The sequence below is a fragment of the Lactuca virosa genome, chromosome 1 (genome assembly GCF_052849685.1).
Source record: "Lactuca virosa cultivar CGN04683 chromosome 1, Lactuca_virosa_CGN04683_v6, whole genome shotgun sequence".
NCBI lineage: Eukaryota > Viridiplantae > Streptophyta > Magnoliopsida > Asterales > Asteraceae > Lactuca > Lactuca virosa.
The window spans coordinates 113,761,868-113,777,378 of NC_136426.1; positions in this window are offsets into that span (position 1 = coordinate 113,761,868).

Genomic DNA, 15,511 nt, shown 5'->3' on the forward strand with positions numbered 1-15,511 from the left:
GGAAAGAGTATGAGTTCCAATGTTTGGGGATATTAAGAAGTTAGTCTTAGATGAAGCCTATGGGAATAAGTATTCCATTCATCCTGGAGAAGACAAGACGTATCAGGATTTAAGAACTCTTTATTGGTGGTCGGACATGAAGGCAAAGATTGTCGGGTATGTAAGTAGATGTCTGACTTGCTCCAAGGTCAATGCGGAACATCAACGACCCTCAAGGCTGTTGTAACAACCCGAGTTATCTGAGTGGATGTAGCAGCAAGTTGTAATGTATTTTGTAACCAAGTTGCCCAAGATTACTACTGGTTACGAAACTATATGGGTAGTTGTCGATATATTAACAAAGTATGCCAACTTCCTAACAATAAAAGAAATGGAGAAGATGGAGAAGTTGACCAGGATATACCTTAGAGAGATTGTTAGATTACATAGGATACCACTATCTATCATCTCCGATAGGGATAACAGATTTACCTCCTGATTATGGCAAGGTTTGTAGAAGGCTCTTGGTACTCGTTTGGATATGAGAACAACCTATCATCCCCAAACAGACTGTCAAAGTGAAAGGACCATCCAAACGCTGGAAGATATGCTCAAAGCATGTGTGATAGATTTTGGAAGTGCATGGGATACTCATCCAGCCTTGGTTGAGTTCTCGTACAATAATAGTTATCACACGAGCATCAATGCTACACCTTTTGAAGCCTTACATGGTAAGAAATCTCATTCTCCTATTTACTGGATAGAAGTTGGAGATACTCAGCTAGCCAAGAAGTTCACAGGGGATACCCTATGAACCAGTACACAGATAATCCACGAGATGAATGAGAAGATAGTACATATTCATGAGCGCATGAAGGTGGCACGAGATCGATTGAAGTACTATACATATACTAGACGCAAATGTCTCGAATTGCAAGTTGGAGATAGGGTTATGCTTAAGGTCTCTCCTTAGAAAGGAGTAATAAGATTTGAAAATCAGGAAAAGTTAAATCCTAGATACATTAGACCTTTCGAGATCCTGAACAGGATCGGTCCAGTAGCCTATAGACTTAGACTTCCTTAAGAGCTCAATAACCTGCATGATGTCTTCCATGTGTCGAATCTTAGCAAGTGTCTTTCCGACGAAACCCTAGTCATTCCGCTCAACGAAATTTACCCTGAACTGAACTTTATTGAAGAGCTAGTCGAAATCATGGACAGAGAGGTCAAGCGACTCAAGCAGATTATAATTCCCATAGTCAAGATGCGATGGAACTCTAAGCGAGGACCATAATACAGATGGGAAAGAGAGGACCAAATATAACAAGTAGCCTGATACGTGGTAAATATACTAGTTTTAATCCTAACTAACTTAGACAAAAACCAACAAACGATAGGGATCATACCTAATCGAATAGTAGTTTAGTGTAGGTAAGTAAGGTATCGAACACAGGGAACGGTAAAAACAATTAAAAATACTACTAATGTTAACTAATTCAAACAATGATTAAAGAAGGGGTTTTCTCTAGTTTTACAAGACTAGAAACTTAGACAATCAATTAAACACTTAGCAAAGAAATAATTAACGACTAATTGAAGAACAAAAGACGACTTGAATCAAGAATATTAAAGAGACTTCCGTTTAGATTCGATTCACTTACTCCTATGGTGTATTTCGTGGAAAGTGCAATGGATTAACATGTCATCAATTACCGATTTCTAATGTGATTAGGTTCATGTTCACTATTACTAATCCTTTAGAAAACAAATCAATTCAAGAAGTGATCAGTTGATTAAACTAACAAGTTTACTAGTATTAAGTTCGAATCATGAAAGACTTGTAAGAGTGATTAATTCAATTGGTTGATTAAATTAATTCATATACGGTTGCTCATCATATATAGCTCATATATTAATTTACTTATTAACTACTTAACCCTAGGTTTTGTTCAAAACACTAGGCTTACAATCTTGATGGTCACAAAATCACAAGAGGTAAGCAATCAAGAAAGATGTTCATACAATCTCGATCAACTTAGTAATTAATAGAAAATAATTATCATTAACACATAAGGTTCTTTTAATAAGCTTAGCATGATAAATAATCAAATCAACATAATCCAAACCCAAAAAATCAACACATAGTCATAAAATCTTCTACTCTAAATGAAAGCGGGGTTTTTAGCTCATGACTTCAGCAAGAACAATGATAAAAACGAAGTTCAACATTGCAAACACGATGAACACAAAGGAATTATGTAAAGTAATTATGAATTGCCTTTGATCTCTCCAAGAACAAGCTTTTAGTAGAATTCTGTAATCCACAACTCCTTAGGGATGTCTCTGGCCTCCAAAAATCGATAAAAACCTCCAACATCAGTTAGGTTTTCAAAGAGAAACGAACCATATATAGATTCCGAAAAACAGTGCAACACGACATGTTTTAGGAGCCTACACACCGTGTTCTTCATTAAAAATGCATGTACGGCAAGGCACTATTCCATCGCAATTTTCCAGCGCAACATGTCGTGTTTAGTGATAACACGTTGCGTTCTTCTTTTTCTTCTAAATCCAAGATCCAAGGTTCCATTTGCCAATTCTGCTTCCTTTTCCTTCCAAACATGTCTCTGTTGCTGCAAAAGAAATTTTGAACTAATTAAGTACCTTTTGTTCAATAATTGAGACAAATGAAACATAAAATATTAAGATAATGCATGAATTATATGATAAAATATGCCAATATCATACCCTCACTTGTTTGAAGCTCGACGATAAGATAAATTTTGCGACGAAATTTCCTAAACGGGTGGAGACTGTGACAACTGGGAAAATTCCATCACGAATCACCATTAGGAAAGAGTAGGAAAAGATTAAATGTGATAGCTTAGGCATGTTCTATTTGATTTATACCATAGTATAATCAAATATGTTGTTATATTTAGAGTTTAATCGACTGTTAGGATCAAAAATTAGCATGCAAAAAGTTTTACCGTCTTTCAAAACAGTTTAGATATTTAGATAGTACTCGCTGACGTAATCTCAAAGATATAAAATTTGTAAAAATCCGACTCCGGTTAAAGGAGTTATGGATTTGGTTAAAACTAAAAATCAACCGCGTAGTGAAAGTTAATTAGGTCAAAATGGCATCAAGAGAACGGCTGAGTTTTTGCTAGTGCCGTCAAAAGGAGAGTTGTATTACTCCTTGAGATAAAAACTTCAAGATAAAGAATGCCAAAAATGAGATCCAAATGAGAGAGATATGGTTTTTGTAAAATCATTTAATCTTTCCTCCGTTTGGCTTAAACATAAACATCAAAACTTGCTAACGCAACCTAAAGGAAAGTTGTAGTACAAGTTAAGAACATTACATAGATATAAAGAGGCTTAGATTGGAGCTCGCACAAAAAAATTATGATTTTTAAAAAAACTTTTCATGTGCATGTGGGGAGCGTCTCCGCCCGTCGTCCACCTGACACTAGATTCGAGTAGATTGCGAGTGATGTGGCTGAGTGGGGGAGTGATACGTGGCAACTTCCTATGGAGCCACGATGTTCATGCTTGTCGTGTAGGGATCTTGCCCGACACACACCTCCGAAACTCGACTATAAATAGAGGACAATTCAATTCCATCTATGCACACCTCTCTAGTATCTCTCTCACTCTCTACCTCGAAATTGTTGCTTCCTAAATGGTTCCCCGCAGTCCCAAGCCCAATCCTACCCTACACCAACAGTTTCAAACACCCATGGTGAGTTTCACGGCCCCATCTTACTATTTTAAAGGTTTTTAAGGGAGGGGGGATACATGTTATATTTAAAATGCTTTATTAAAATATATTTTGTAGATATATTAGTAGTTTTTATAAATGCATAATTTTAGGATGATATATAGATACCATGCCTAGATGTAAGATATGATATTATGCCTAAGAGTTATGATTCCCAATAGTCTAGGAAATGATTTTATCTAGATGTTACGATGGCCAAATTCCTTGGATAACTTAGTACCTAGAGGCTATTCTGATTAAATTAATAGGATATGAATTGTACTTAGTTGTTACTCTGCCGAATATCCTATTTTCAAAATGAACATAATTATAGGGTACATATATATATATATATATATATATATATATATATATATATATATATATATATATATATATATATATATATATATTCACGAAGATAATTATGAGATAAATAAATAATAATTATCATATATAATAAAGGTATATAGTGATAATTATGAAGAGTTTTTATAAAATAAAAGATTTAAAGATAAGATAAAATACCCAAGCTTAAAGTGTTAGTGAGCTTAAATTATTCATCCTTTAACCTTGATTAAGTTTGGCTACCCTGGCCTATAATCGTTAATCTTAAAGAGAGCTAGAAAGATATGCATAGATCTATACGGGGTTTGAGACCTCTACCTACGATTGCTAGCTACAATCTCGACACGATACCTTTCTTTAATCTGTTAATATTACGACGTCCGATGAAGTGTCGTGCAGGGTTATTATAAGTCTACAACGTCGGTTATAGGGGCTCATGGAATTGCGATTAACAACCTTAAGGGAAGTGACTACCAAGAAGGACGCCTTCAAGTAGTTAAAATGTTAAGATATCCTAAATAGATGTAAGATAAATAAAACACCCTAAAATACTTAGGAGGTCATGATTCTCAAATAGCATAATAAAATGTTTTAAAAGAGATTATTCCAAAAAGAAAAGGATCTTTAAATCTAATAGATCATATAAATCAGAAATTAATAAAAACCTGTGAGCTCACCTACATCCTATTGACGTTTTCAATATACATGTATTCTCAGGGAGATGAATGTAGAGAACGAGCAGTCTGAAGAGGGAGTCGTCATGGAAGAATGCTGGAAGTTGTTTCTTTTGTTCTATGTTTAATTTTGTTTAAGATGTATGTTTGGCCTACTAAAACATTGTAATCCATACTTTAAAATTCATAAAAAGTATCGTTTGTAATATACTTTTATGTAATGTTCAATATATCTAATTGTCGAGATCCAATTAACCCCATGACACACTGCCAGGCTTTTCCACCGCCGACTAGGCAGGGCATGACAGCTTCGTTTGCATTTCCCATTCAATTGGCAATAGAAACAAATGGACTCATTGGGATCAACACATGGAACGATCTCAGAACAAGACTTTATCTTTACTATTCAATCAAACTATTTGAGCTTGGGTATTCCCTTTCTATTGGGAAGAGAAACCTTTTCTTGATTACCAATGTTGTGACATCCCAAAAATAGTAACTAAAATTTTTTATTATTAAGTCAATCAAAACCATCAATTATTCATTTCAAACCATCAAAGTATGATAATGTGGAAAAATAGTTATCAGATTACAATCCCAAAATCATAAAATGTTGGACACCGGTGGATGTGATAGGATCATGCTAGTGAAGGGTTTTGAGCATTCTAACACTCATATGGTGTACATGCAACCCTAAATACCTTGGATCTATGTTTTCTCTATTATACATGCAAACTTGAACTTTCCAAGGTATTACCCTAACTAGCATACAATCTTTGATACTTGGGTAATATAAACAAGTTAGAAGACATACCTTTTTATGTAGCTTGATTCCATGGAGCTTAAGATCCTAGTGCCTCAAGTGTGACACCTCAAATGGTTCACACAACATCGCCAACATCTTGGAATAACTTGAGAGAAAAGGTTCCTATGCTCAAATCGGCTAGCCCTCATGTGTACACACACTAGTCGCCATTTGTTGAGCCATGGGGTCCTTATATATGGTGGCTATTAGGGTTACACCATGTAACTCATGTCTTTCCATATTCTTCAATCTCCATGGGTTAAAACCTCCATGGAGTATCCATGGGTTACTCCATGGGTTTAGCCCAACATGAAGAACTATGGATCATAAGCCCACATATATAAGAATGAATGATTTACACAATCAATCCCCATATTAATTAGTCTCCTTTTGATCACAAAATTAATTCCAAATTAATCCTTGATCAATACTAATTAAATAATATGATCTCATATTAATATATTAGAAATTATAATATATTAACTAATCATAAATATCCTTTTCTCACAAAAGTCTATCCAAATTGTTCCGTTGCCATGCAACCCAAATGGACCATGCCAATCGGGTCAAGTACATACCAATTATAGTTATGGAATTAGAAATTAATCCAACAGTCTCCCACTTGGATAAGTCTAAAACTATTATTGCGTATGACTTCAAAACCCGACTAGCAATCGTAGCTCTTAAAAGTTGTTGTCGAACTCTAAACAAATCAATGACGCGTCCATTAGATAAGGGATCATATATTCCTCCATTCTAGATATCATATGGACTGAGACATGGATTATAATCATTCTCTCTGTCCATTTGTTGTTTCCCGATTTCCGATTTATGACGACCGTCTAATTAAACAAATCAAATCAGTCCTGGCTTGGCCAAGCACTTCGGGGTGTCATCACTAAATCATCGAGGGGCCCACAGATATCGCTTTTATCCCTTTAAGGGTAAAAGGAATGGATAAACTTCGACTCATATGCTTGTTCTACTACTTTTTGAATCATACATAAAGGCACGTTTTATAACATCGAGTTACAATTGCGTTTTCGTACAATCAATATATAACCAACTCATAGGCAACAACTAATATCTCTAGGTTTGAAGAATATAAGATATTATCGTCTCATGATCACTCGTGATAAAATCTATGAAGTGAGTCAAATGAGCGTGGGTTTAATCCAATACTCAGAACTTATGAGCACTCATGAATGTTACAGCAACTCTTGCTATGTCCACTACCTTGGACATCTACAAACCAGCTTCATGACAGTCTTGATTCATATCTACTTCCAACATTTGACCAACTGTGGATGGTTTGAATAACTTAGTCATTCAGGAAGAACGACCTGTTGGATTAGTGTCTAAGTCCATAACTATATTTGGTATGTACTTGACCCGATTGGCATGGTCCATTTGGGTTGCATGGCATCATGCATTTGGATAGACTAAAATGAGAGAAATAACACTTAAGGTTTACTAATACATTATAAGTTCTAATATATTAATAAGATTATTTAATTAATATTGATCAAGAATTAATTAAGTGATCAAAAGGAGACTAATTAAATATATGGGTTGATTGTGTAAATCATCCATACTTGTATAGTGGGCTAATGCTCCATGGATTATCAAGTTGGGCTGAAACCCATAGGATGCTTCATGGTGTGTTTGTACCCATGGATCATGGAAATGAAAGGCCATGACAATTAGGGTTTAAATGGTGTAACCATAATTGTGATAAACTATATAAGCATCTTATTCTTGTCAAAATCAGCCACCATGAGACAACTATGTGTGTATGGTGAGGGCTAGCCGATTTCATGAAGTGGTTCATTTCTCTCTAAGTTATTCCAAGTGTGAACCATTTGAGGTGTCACACTTGGGGCACTCGACTCTTAAGCATCAAGGAATCAAGCTACATAAAAAGGTATATCTTCAAACTTGTTTTTATTGCCCAAGTATCAAAGATTGTATGCTAGATAGGGTAATACCTTGGAATATTCATATTTGCATGTATAATAGAGAAAAAATAGATCCAAGGTATTTAGGGTTGCATGTACACTTAGGATTGTTAGAATGCTCATAACCCAACTGTGGTATCAGAGCCTAGGCTTGTTTTCAAGTATACTTGATGCAAAGTGCTGAAAAATGCTGAAAAAATCGATTTTCGGGCTGTCTGGGCACTGGACTCGCCGAGTCCATGAGGAAACTCATCCTACTCGTCGAGTAGGTTCATACACTCGACGAGTAGGACCCCCTGACATCATATTTTCGACTTTTAAGGCTTGAATTGGACTATAATCATTACCGTAAGCTGTTTTTGAACCTATAAACCTGTTTTTGATGTGGTAATGTTCATTCTAATCCAATTTCAAAGATAATTATCAATAGATTCATGTTTTGTATTAGTTTAATGATTAGGCTAATTACATTAAAAAGTTTGATTAAATTATCTTGTTTTTATGAGTTGCTTAGATTAATAGAAAAATTATGTGAAAGTGTGTTTTCAATCCAAATTAATCTAAGAGTTGATTCTAAAAAGTGTTTTTGTAACTTGTCCTCAAGTTATATGAAAAGTCACATTTAAGATTCATAAAACTCATAAATATTTCCATAGGTTATGAATAAAGAAAAGTGATATTCTTTTAATAGTTTAAAGTCTTCCATAACTTGTCCTCAAGTTATGGAACTTGAAGAGTTTGTTGAATTAAAACTACTTTAAACACATAAGTTATGGAATTGAAAAGTTTTTGAATAGTTCAAAACTTGCCCTCAAGTTTTGGAATTTGAAAAGTCTTCTTTCATGAATACTTTAATTCCAAATTAAGCCCTTAGGATTTTAAAAGTTAAAATTCAACCCTTATACTTTATAATATTATAAGTTAATAATATATATATATATATATATATATATATATATATATATATATATATATATAAGAGCAAGTCAGTCTTTCCGTTAGTAGGCCTCATTCACGAAGCCGATCTATAAGGGGGGTATACGGTTGTTGCCTATAAAATGGCAGTTTAATGGGTGTCCACTCTCACCCACCGCTTCCTTGACTGGTGGAGGGTCGTTAGCCGAACGGGTAGGACAAGGACTATAATTCTCCCATCATTAAAAGTATTAATGATAAATACTAAGTAACTAAACCTTTTTAAATTCCCAATCTTAGTTACTTAGGAAAATGTGAATTTGGTGCTAACCCATGAAATTACACTTTGCACTTTGCTTAAGTCGGTTAGTGGAGCGTGTGTGATTAACCGGCACACTAACCTGGATTTAACAAGGTAGGCAAAGGGTAACTTAATGTTTATCATAGGATCAGTGGAGCGCGTACGGTTAACCGGCACATCGATTAAGTGATAAATATTAAGGGTACCAAGTATATTTGCATGGTTATTCATACCTTATTTGGTGATCCTCGGCATCCCAGTCACAAAACCTGAAGGGCACTATCGAGATTGAAACATGCCATTGAAAAGTTCAATGAATCTCAAAAGAATCTAGGAGTTTCAAAACCAATTAAAACCTAATAAATTATTTCGTTTTCATGGTGGAAATTGGTGAATCGTCATTCACCTCCCTTCAAATATTTTATAACCTGGATTACGACATCCCTCTTCCAAGTTATAAAATGTTGTGTTGGGTCCTAGCCTTAATATTTCATATTGGGTGTTATATTAAGGACTTTAGATCAACTATCTTGAATATCTCCTAAAAGATGTCCAGTTCATACATTTATGATCTTCCCAAATCTCTTGGAACTTCACTTCCTCCACCTTCTCCAATTATCTTTCCTAACCCACAAGTTCAAGGTCACTCAAGCCCTATTGGCAAGCAAGGTCTATGTGTGATCACATCTTGGAGATGAAGTCACATATTGACAAGCCGGGAAAGTTGGGTGTCAAAGTCTTAAGAAAGTTGGATGTTCAATCACTTTCTAAGTCACATAGTGAGTTCCTTTGGGACTACTATGAAACAGACTATGACATGACCCTTAATGATCTTATCTATTTGCTTGGTGCTGCTGAATCAGCAATGGTTTGAGGACTAGTAAAGCAAATTTGATTAGGAGATCAACTTCCAATGGACATTGACAATGGTAACATTGGATATCTAGAAAAGCCTTTCTCTTCCCAATGGAAAGGGATTGGCCATAGTCAACTCGGTTGACCAAATGGTAAAGAGAATGGTTAAGTCTGAGATAGTCCCATGAACCATTCCCAAAGGGTCCATATGTGTCTATTGCCAAAGGAAGGGGCATTGAATGCGAAGCTGCCTATTTACCTGAAAGATCATAAGGTTGATCAAGTCAAGAAGTTTGACTCTACTTCAGGTGAAGTCCATTATCTAACTCTGTTAAGTTTCTATTCTGAGATTCTTATTACATGATGTGACTCGGTCACATGTTGATGTTTTAAGAATCAAAGAAAAGTGAAGAAACTTAAAGGAAGTATATGCTGATTCTGATCACGAAGATGGATTTCGATCGCATGGTTCGGTGATCAGAAATTTGAGCTGTTGCTTAGGAGTTATGATATATTGCTTAGGAATAGATAACAACAAGTTTTTCATATGCTTTTTCACTGCAAGGATAAGTTTTTCCGCAAAGTTTTAAAATAAAAGGAAAATTTTTGATTTCATTTGTTCTAAGTATCCTTACAATGGCATTTGTGGAAAATTGTTGTTTATATGATTCCATTAATAGCAATAATGGAAAGATGAAATTGATTCTTTCATTTGTGGTAGTGTCATAATTTACCAAATAAGGAAAGATTGTCATCACCCAAGTTTCAGTTGGACTGAAACTTGGAATCATGGAAGTTGTATAGTATGATGAATGAGAATTTTCATCTTTGGAAAAGTAAGACTAATTCCTTGTTCACATGTATATGTGAGTCAAGTGAAGGACTAACGGATCGAGTACCCATTCTTGTGCACTGGTCAAGTTTACCACAAAAGATCGATAAGACTATTCGTCATGATTTACTAAAGCCTAGTAAATATGGTTATACTTACAAGTTTAAGTATAATTCTGAAACATTAGTAAAGTTTTGATGTATGGTAGAACGAATTAGAAGAATCAAATTAGGCAGAAGGATAAAAGTTTCTCAAATCTGAAAAGATGGGAGAGTACTTTAGTATCATATTTTGTGATCATCTTAATGATTTAGAAATCATATCACAATTAGTCCTCTAAGGAAATCTTAGTGCATTCCTATGGCTAAGAAGAGGAATCAAGAATTGCTGAAATGGTTAAATCAAGAAGATGAGTCATACTTCGTTCCAAAAACGAGTCTTAGAGTCATACTCCAAGACTGTAAGTTGAGTGACATATCTTAAAGAAGGTTTATAACACTTGTCAAATGTAAGAGTAAAAGTTTTCTATTCTTGTACATTTGAAGTTGGTAAGTTGTGTTGTTTTGGATAAAACAAAGACCAACTAAGGCCAATTGTGTGAAGTGTTTTTCTTGATAAGAATCCGCACTATCTCTTGAATATTTGGCAAGAGAGTCTTATATGTCAAGAGGACAGTGGGAGTCTAAAAGATCCTGGAAGATTTCAAGATCTAATCAAGACTAAAACCTGTAGTTTATCTCTAGCTCACGACTTGAGGTTTATAGCCTATCGTGTTGACATATTCCTATTTATGTGCCCATTCTAGTTAAAGTTGGCTTTGCATATGAGTTCTGAGAGTTCTCAATTGGTTGCATAACAACTTGGAAGCAATGTCAGGCCCTTATGCTGCCAGGTGGCAAGAAGTTAAGACTGCACAAGTTCAATCCACATGAGTTTGGATTTGTCATTAACCGTGTCTTGTGATTATGGTTTTGACAAATTCATATGGATAGGAACACATACACCATAACAATCTAAGTGTCATAAGGTTTCTCTCCAATTCATGAAAATGATGGTGAGGAAACACTTTCACTAAGTAGATTTTAAGTAGATAACAGTTGTAATATTTTCATTCTCAAAGTCGTTTGTGGAGCGTGTGTGGTTGACCGACACACTAACATGGACTTGTAAGGAATGGCAAAGTTCTAAACAATTGAGACTATGATTACGGCATCCCTTTTCATAGTTCTGAAATTGTTTAGACACACATGTGTTCTATCTAAGGAAATATGTATGATTTTGATAAAGTTTTATCAAAGCATCTCGTATCGGAAGTCTGAACTTTGGTAAGAAAGTCAATAAAGTATTGATTTCTAGAAGTCCAGCTGATTTCTGAGTACATATCAAAGCTAGTGGGAGCATAAATGTTATGTTAATAATCATCATGTTAGTGGGAGCATGATAATTATGATTAGTATTGCAAGATAGCAATGTTAATTATAGAAAACAAAAGTTTCAATTCCGGAAGTTGCAGGGGTTGAAAAGTTGTTTTTCTATAATTAAGGGAGAGAAAATTATACTTCATTTCAATTCTAAAAGCTTAGATTGAGGTTTTAATCATCTTTAGTCAAGGGTATATATGAATTTTGTGTTGGAATGGCTCAACATAAGGAAATTCTATATATAGGCCCATTATTTGCATTCTAAAATTCGATTATGATTACGGCATCCCTTTTCATAATCTGAATTATGAGAACTTGGCAAATAGACATAGAAATATTATAGCAAAAAGACTGGTCTAATATCATGTCTTTATGTGAGACATCATGAATCGTGTCCCATATGCTTCGGATATAGGATCGATTGCATGTGCTATAATATTCATCCTTTCTAAATTTTTTCCAAATGCCTGGGGCATTAAGAAGGGAAAAGGTCTAGAATTGGAAATGACTAAAATGATTAAGCAATTGTCGAGGACAATCTAAGGTTTACCAAAAATTGGTTGCTCAGGGACAATTGGAAGTATAATGTTAATTTTGGAAGGACCATATTGACATATTCTGAAAAAAGGCAACTCTTTTTCAGAAGTGATAGTCAAAATGGGAATATGGAGTTGTCTCCATAGGTGGATTCAATCTGTGTATGATTAGGAAAAAATTTAATGCAAGAAGGATATTTCCATGGAGTTGATCTCCATTGGAATACTCTGTAATGTCTGTTGACAAGTCTTTGTGACTTTGTGCATAATCATTACAAGAGGATCAATGCATATGAGTTTAGAATCTAACAGATTTAGGTAAATGGCAGGAGTTGGAATTCTTGCATTTGCGGTAAGGAATTGGGATTGTGAAATGAGAATCATTGGAATTATGTTCAATCGATCTATTTCACAGAGTAAAGATCATAGACAAACTTAGTGTGCATACTTGGTGTATGGCATAACTCATGTTTAGACAAACATAGTGTGCATATTTGGTGTATGGCAGGACTAGTGCTTAGAAAACTTAGTGTACATGCTCGGAGCATAGGACAGCTATTGTTTTAATTCAAGTATAAAGTTGATAGTTTGAAACAGTATGCAATGAATGATGGGTAATGAATATGGTGATAAATAAAAGGTGTGTTTATTTATATTCATAAGTTCTGAGACCATATTGGATTCGATTATTCTTGTGTTTCACTTTGCATGTTTTGACTTCCAGAATAACTAGGTCATTCTTCCCGAATGACTAAGTTATTCAAACCATCCACAATCGGTCATATGTTGGAAGTAGATATGAATCAAGACTGTCATGGGTTGGCTTGTAGAGGTCTAAGATGTTGAACAAAATGGTGCTACAACACTCATGAGTGCTCATAAGTTCTGAGTATTGGATTCAACCCATGCTCATTTGACTCACTTCATGGATTTTATCACGAGTGATCATGAGACGATAATATCTTATATTCTTCAAACCTAGAGATATAAGTTGTTACTATGAGTTGGTTATATATTGATTGCACGAAAACGCATTGGTAACTCGATGTTATAAAACGTGCCTTTGTGTATGAGTCAACAAGTAGTAGAACAAGCCATATGAGTCAAAGTTTATCCATTCCTTTTACCTTCGGGATAAAAGCGATATCTGTGGACCCCTCGATGATTTAATGATGACACATGTGAGTGCTTGGCCAAGCCAAGACTGATTTGATTTGTTCAATCAGTTAGTCATCATGAATCGGAAATCGGGAAACAACAAATGGACAGAGAGAATGATTTATAATCCATGTCTCAGTCCATATGATATCTAGAATGGAGGAATATATGATCCCTTATCTAATGGACAAGTCATTGACGAGATCAGAGTTCAGTTACAACGTCCGAGTTCGACAGCGGCTTAAAGAGCTACGATTTCCAGTCGGTTCTTGAAGTCATACTCAATAATAGTTTTAGACTTATCCAAGTGGGAGACTGTTGGATTAGTGTCTAAGTCCATAACTATATTTGGTATGTACTTGACCCGATTGGCATGGTCCATTTGGGTTGCATGGCATCATGCATTTGGATAGACTAAAATGAGAGAAATAAAACTTAAGGTTTACTAATATATTATAAGTTCTAATATATTAATAAGATTATTTAATTAGTATTGATCAAGAATTAATTTGGAATTAATTAAGTGATCAAAAGGAGACTAATTAAATATATGGGTTGATTGTGTAAATCATCCATACTTGTATAGTGGGCTAATGCTCCATCGATTATCAAGTTGGGTTGAAACCCATAGGATGCTCCATGGTGTGTTTGTACCCATGGATCATGGAAATGAAAGGCCATGACAATTAGGGTTTAGATGGTGTAACCCTAATTGTGACAAACTATATAAGCATCTTATTCTTGTCAAAACCAGCCACCATGAGAGAACTATGTGTGTATGGTGAGGGCTAGCCGATTTCATGAAGTGGTTCATTTCTCTCTAAGTTATTCCAAGTGTATTTGATGTTGTGTGAACCATTTGAGGTGTCACACTTGGGGCACTCGGCTCTTAAGCATCAAGGAATCAAGCTACATAAAAAGGTATGTCTTCAAACTTGTTTTTATTACCCAAGTATCAAAGATTGTATGCTAGATAGGGTAATACCTTGGAATATTCATATTTGCATTTATAATAGAGAAAACATTGATCCAAGGTATTTAGGGTTTCATGTACACTTAGGAGTGTTAGAATGCTCATAACCCAACACGACCTAGTTATTTTGGAAGTGAAAACATGCAAAGTGAAACACAAGAATAATCGAATCCAATATGGTCTCCGAACTTATGAATATAAATAGAACACCTTTTATTTATCACCATATTGATTACACATTATTCATTGCATACTGTTTCAAACTATCAACTTTATACTTGAATTAAAACAATAGTTGTCCCATGCTCCGAGCATGTACACTATGTTTTCTGAACACTAGTCATGCCATACACCAAGTATGCATACTATGTTTTTCCAAACGTTAGTTATGCCATACACCAAGTATGCACACTAAGTTTGTCTTTGATCTTTACTTTGTGAAATAGATCGATTGAACATAATTCCAATGATTCTCATTTCACAATCCCAACTCCTTACCGCAAATGCAGGAATTCCAAATTCCTACCATTTACCGAAATCTGTTAGATTTTAAAATTATATGCACTAATCCTCTCGTAATGACTATGCACAAAGTCACAAAGACTTGTCAACAAACATTACAGAGTATTCCAATGGAGATCATTCCATGGAAACGAAGTCTCAAATTCAAAGTACAATGCTTTGAAAATCCTTCTTGCATTAAGTTTCCTAATATTTCACAGATCTAATGAGTAACTTCCACCTATGGGAATATTTCCATATTCTCATTTTGACTATAACTTCTGAACAAGAGTTGTCTCTTTTCAGAATATGTCAATATGGTCATCTCCAAAATTTACACCATACTTCCAACTGTCCCTGAGCAACCAATCTTTGGTAAACCTTAGATTGTCCTCGACAATTGCTTAATCACTTTAGTCATATCCAGTTCTAGTACTTTTCCCTCTTAATGCTGTAGGCATTTGGAAAAATTTACAACAGATGAATATT